Source organism: Palaemon carinicauda, chromosome 12, assembly GCF_036898095.1.
Source record: "Palaemon carinicauda isolate YSFRI2023 chromosome 12, ASM3689809v2, whole genome shotgun sequence".
Lineage (NCBI taxonomy): Eukaryota > Metazoa > Arthropoda > Malacostraca > Decapoda > Palaemonidae > Palaemon > Palaemon carinicauda.
This window is the reverse complement of record NC_090736.1, coordinates 60,407,971-60,414,286: the sequence shown is the minus strand read 5'-3', so window position 1 is coordinate 60,414,286 and position 6,316 is coordinate 60,407,971.

Sequence of the window (6,316 nt, the reverse complement as noted above, 5' to 3'; positions counted from 1 at the left end):
ACACCAATTGCATTCACAGCAGAGCCTCTGTAACGTTTACAACGCTACTATAAGGATCAAATCCCTGGCTACAACACCAATTGCACTCACAGCAGAGCCTCTAAAACGTTTACATCACTACCAAAAGGATCAAATCACTGGCTACAGCACCAATTGCATTCACAGAAAAGCCTCTACAACATTTACAACACTACCAGAAGGCTCAAATCACTTGTTACAAACACCAATTGCACTCACAACAGAGCCTCTACTACGTTTACAACAATCCCAAAAGGCTCAAATCACTGGCTATAACACCAATTGTACTCACAGTAGAGCCTCTACAACGTTTACAACTCTACCAAAATGCTCAAATCACAGGCTGCAACAGCAATTGCACTCACAGCAGAGGCTCTGCAACGTTTACAACGCTACCAAAAGGCTCAAATCACTGGCTACAACAACAATTGCATTCACAGCAGAGCTTCAACAACGGTTACAAACGCTATAAAAAGGCTCAAATCACTGGCTAAAACACCAATTGCACTCACAGCAGTGCCTCCACAACGTTTACAACGCTACCAAAAGGATCAAACCACTGGCTACAACACCAATTGCCTTCACAGCAGAGCCTCTACAAACGTTTACAAAGCTACCAAAAGGCTCAAATCACTGGCTAAAACACCAATTGCGCTCATATCAGAGCCTCTACAACGTATATAACGCTACCAAAAGGCTCACATCACTGTCTACAACACCAATTGCGCTGACAGGAAAGCCTCTACAACGTTTACAACGCTACCAAAAGTCTCAAATCACTGGCAATTATTTGATTTTCGCCTCCTAAAGTAATTTATATATTCCCTAGCCACATACTGAAGACAAAAAAAAGTACTTTCAAGTTGTTTTTTCTTAAAAACGGTTATGGAATGAAAAAGTTCACACTTGTTATAGGTCATAAACCTTTATTACCAACATTGGGTCCAAAAGCAAGTTTATCTACTTTGCTAGCTGCAAGACTACAACGTTAGACAATTACATAATGGAAAAAATATCAGAATGGTTTTCATCGTTTAAACCACTAGACGCTTAAGAATGACCTTGGCGATGCCAATGTTACTCTGGTTTGCTTCAATGAAGCATGATATTAACCTCTCTCTCTCTCTCTCTCTCTCTCTCTCTCTCCTCTCTCTCTCTCCTCATCTCTCTCCCTCTCTCTCTCTCTCTCTCTCTCTGTATATATATATATATATATATATATATATATATATATATATATATATATATATATATATATATATATATATATATATACAGTATTTATGTACAGTATCGGTTCATTCTCCTAAATCCATATGTCATCATGAGATTATTCCTTTTTGAATCTACCTAATTTTCATTTATCTTCTTCGCTGTCTCTTCTAAACACTTTTAAACTCATTCAAGGTTTTCTTAAATTCCCCTAAACCCGAACTCTCATTCGCAAACATTAGACATTTAAAAAAAAAATAGATGTTATTCACAGCCTGCCATCTGAACCTTTGCACTTCCATGTAATACATTGCAAGATATTTAATTTTCCATGAAAGCTTACCACGCCCCTCGGCTGTGACCCACTTATACAGCATAGCCATTGTTCTGCTGTGGTCTTGTTTTATAGCGTAAACATCCCTCCATCCATAGGAACATTTTGTTGCTTTCAGAAAGTGCTTGCAGGAAAGGAGATCATAAGCATTGTGTGTTTATTCATTTCATCTTTTTTTTTAATCTGGTCATTAAAATTCTCTCTTATAGATGCTTTATAAAGAAATAATTAGGATTTAGTCATTGATTATATTAACAATTACAGTAATTCTGTATAAATGATATTATGGTTTAAAATTTTCGTGTTTTTCTTGATTATCATAGAGAGAGAAAGAGAGAGAGAGAGAGGAGAGGAGAGAGAGAGAGAGAGAGAGAGAGAGAGAGAGAGAGAGAGAGATGTCGTAGGATAGTTTCTTAGAATATTGTCGAATCTATATAAGAAAAAAAGAATCCTGACTCCTTGCATGAGTTGTATTTTAACGAAGTAAGTCGTTCAGTATCCTCTTAAAATTTTGCATAGAGAGAGAGAGAGAGAGAGAGAGAGAGAGAGAGAGAGAGAGAGAGAGAGAGAGAGAGAGAGAGAGAGAGAGAGATGTTGTAGGAAAGTTTCTTAGAATATTGTCGAATCTATATAAGAAAAAAAGAATCCTGACTCAATGCATGAGTCGTATTTAACGAAGTAAGTCGTTCAGTATCCTCTTAGAATTTTGCATAGAGAGAGAGAGAGAGAGAGAGAGAGAGAGAGAGAGAGAGAGAGAGAGAGAGAGAGAGAGAGCTGTCAACGAAAACATTTCTGAGTAATGTAAATGTTACGTTTTGTTTTCGTTTTATAGTTTAGACTCCTCGTGGCCCTTCCCAAAGTTCCCGTGAGTATTGGAACACGTTTCAGTCATCCATCCAACCCGGATATTTCAGAAGAAAACTTCCCAAAACCGAATGTCTGTTCTCAGAGTTTGTTTCTTATCACAGGCGTAACGTTACTGACGTCTTCGACGCTTTGAAGCTTCTCTGTCATGTAAAAAAAAAAAAAAAAAAAAAAAGTTTGAAGGAGTTACTGCTGCTATTTACTGTATGACTAGCCGATATATAAGAAAGGTAGGCATTCTCAACGTGTACAGGACTTTTATCAAGTACTTTCATCAAGCATAATGTCTCAACCAGTACTTAAGTTACTTTTGCCAACTTCGTTGAGAAAGTTTTTTTGACAGGTGCGTATTTCTGTGTGTTTGTGCTTCTCATAACTCCAAATTCATTTGACCGAATCTCGTGAAATTTAGTGGGATAATTGGTCACGATCCAAAGACAATTTGATTAGACGTTGAGAGTGATTTAGTCAAAAGTCAAGACCAAGGTCACAAAAAGGTCAAAAACATCTTTTTGCTATTTAGTGACAAAATTTTATCTGATTTGCATGACACTAGTGCCAAAATGTGCATAATTCAATTGCCTACCTTGTGATATACATGATATAGGCGAAGGTATGCGCTCTACCGAATGCCCCTTCTAGTTAACTGTATTTCATGCTACCAATGCACACAACCACAACTGACCAATCTGTACCAACCGTGTTTCACACAATTGTACATAATTCCTTTTGTATATATTATGCTTGTATCTTCGCTCTTCCCTCGCACTAAAACGAACATGAAAATTCATGTCTGGTTTTTCCTCTGTAATATTGTCTGTCTTGTGAACTTGTTATGTCCTGTTGCCTTGAGGTTTTGTATATAAGGAGAATGTTCTACAATAATATAACTCAGTCTTTTCCAACCTGCCTTTGAGTTCACAGCCTTACTCGGCGCCGTCACATTGGTGACCCCGGAAGTCGACTCGCTCCCACTGCCTTCCACCCCCACCTCCCTCGCCCCTCCATCGTTAGTACTATGACGGAGACGGACTCTACTACAGCAGTTGGCGGCGCGGCCGCCCCATTGAAACTTTCACCGTTCGCCAGCAGAGAAGCGTTTGCTTGGTTTCAACGCGCTGAAGTCCACTTTCGTATCAGGGGCGTGACTCGCTCAACCACCAAAGCGGATTATGTTCTCTCGGCGATACCCGAGGACACCTTCCCAGAAATATCCGACTGGCTTTGTGAACAAGGAGACACCCCAATAGCGTATGACGCCCTCAAAACATACCTTCTGCAGCAGTACTCGCCGTCGCCAGCCGCCCGTATAGCAAAGCTTTTTAAGCTCTCGTAACAACCGTTGGGGGACCAAAGGGCTTCGCTTGCCCTCAGAGAAATGACCAGTATCGCTCGCCTTCAACCTGCCGCAGACGGCTCTCCTCGTGAGGTGAACCTACTCCGTGCCCTTTGGATACGCCGTTTACCTGAACCTGTACGCGCTGCCATACCCGATGTCGATAGTTTACCCATAAAGGACTTGATGACCAAAGCCGACGCCCTTATGGACAGCCACTTCAATACCTCCATCAACACCTCTACCCCTGACGACGAGGATGCCTATTCAATATCAACCGAAGCTGACATGAATGCCGTAGGACATACACGCCTACCCCGTGACGTGCCGAAGCGGCGACAAAGCCGCCCACCACCCACCAATCGCTCGCGCCCCAGCGAACGACTTCTACAGCCACTTACTACCTCCCATCCGCCGCAGTTTGCTACTACCACTTCAGATTCGGGGCAACCGCGAAGAAATGTGCCAAAGATTGTCAGTCGCCAAAAAACGTATAAGTAGGCCATCGCTTGTGGCGGTGGCCTCCCATGTTTCTAATCTTTTCTTTTTACAGGATGCAGGAACGGGTGTGTGATTTTTGGTAGACACGGGTGCTTGTCGTTCTCTTTTGCCAAGGAAACTCTTCAAGGCACAACGTAGTCTGCCTACATCTGCCGACGTCCGCTTGGTAGCTGCCAAAGGATCTGCGATACCCACCTACGGTTACGAGAACCTCACATTATCGTTCGGAAACGGTAAATTCAATTGGAAGTTTCTCGTTGCTGACGTCACAATGCCAATCCTCGGTGGGGATTTCCTCTCTCATTTCCACCTTCTGGTCGATGTCGCCCACCGACAATTGGTCAACGCAGACTTGTACTTGTCGACACCTCTTCAACCCGCCCCCTCTAACCTCGCTCTCCACATCAGCGCACCCACGGATGCCTACGACCACTTCCTCACGTCGTACCCGGAGGTTTTCCGTCCAGAACTTCGCCAAACGCCCACGGTTCCTGCCAAGCACGGTATTTATCACCATATCAAGACGACGGGACCCCCAGTCTTCGCAAAATTCAGACGTCTGGCACCGGAACGATTGGCAGCCGCCAAACAGACGTTCGCCGAAATGGAGAAAATGGGCCTTTGCCAAAAGGCCTCCAGCCCATGGTCGTCACCCTTACACATCGTTCTGAAGAAAAGACGGCTCCCTCCATCCGTGCGGGGATTACAGGCGCCTGAACATGCAACCAGAACCGGATTCACTACCCCCTCCTACCTGCACAAAGCGAAGGTTTTCTCTACGCTCGACCTCCTGAAGGGGTATTATCAGGTGCCTATGAACCCAGAACACATCCCCAAGACCGCCATCACCACTCCGTTTGGCACATACACCTTCAATTACTCCTGTTTTGGCCTTCGTAATGCTGGGGCAACGTTTTCAACGTCTCATGGATGGCATCTTAGGGGACCTCCCTTTCTGTGTATGTTATGTGGATGACATACTTGTGTTCTCCTCCTCAAAAGAGGAACACCTCCGTCACCTGCGCATCGTGCTCGACCGCCTGCAACAAAACGGCCTTGTAGGCCGGTACGACAAGTGTACCTTTGGCGCCAACGAAGTGTCGTTCTTAGGGCACCGTATCACTCCTGAAGGAGTCCATCCCCTCCCTGAGAAGGTAGCAGCCGTTCAGAATTTCCTCGCGCCCTCGACCGTCAAAGCCCTGCAGGAATTCTTGGCATGATCAACTATTATCACCGTTTCTGCCAGCCATTGCCGCCACTCTTGCTTCCCTCTACGCCTCCCTCAAGGGCAAGCCAAAGGACCTGAAGTAGGGTCCCCTTCAAGAAGCAGCCTTCTGCAATGCAAAGAAGGCCCTATCAACTGCTGCGGCTCTCACTTTTCCTATCCCACACGCCCCTCTCCTTCTCTCCACCGATGCCAGCGACGTCGCTATTGGTGTAGTACTCGAGCAGGTGGTCAAAGGCTCGCCCCACCCATTGGCCTTCTTCAGCAGAAAACTGTCCAAGGCATAATCGGGTTATTCTACCTTCGATCGAGAATTGCTGGCGGTGCACTTGGCTGTCCGTCACTTTCGCCATTTCTTAGAAGGTACGCACTTTGTCATTCGCACAGACCACATGCCTCTGGTGCACGCCTTCACTCGACAGTCTGACGCCTGGTCCCCCCCGTCAACGTCGACATCTCTCCACCGTGGCTGAATACAATTGCACCCTCCAATACGTCCCTGGAAAATGAATCCCGTTGCCGATGCCCTGTCAAGAAACACGTTGGCTGCCATTCAACTGGGATTGGATTACAACGCCCTGGCTGAAGCCCAACGACAGGATCCAGAGTATCAAGCTTGTAGGACATCCTGCACGTCCCTCCGTTGGGAAGATATTCCCCTCGAAGACTCCAACACCACCCTCCTCTGTGACGTCAGTACTGGTAGACCGCGACCTTGGATTCCTGCTCCCATGCGCCGACAGGTGTTTTATTTCATCCACGGCCTTTCACATCCCTCGTGCCGTTCTACTGTACAGCTGCTGAAGGCAAAGTTCATTTGGCACGG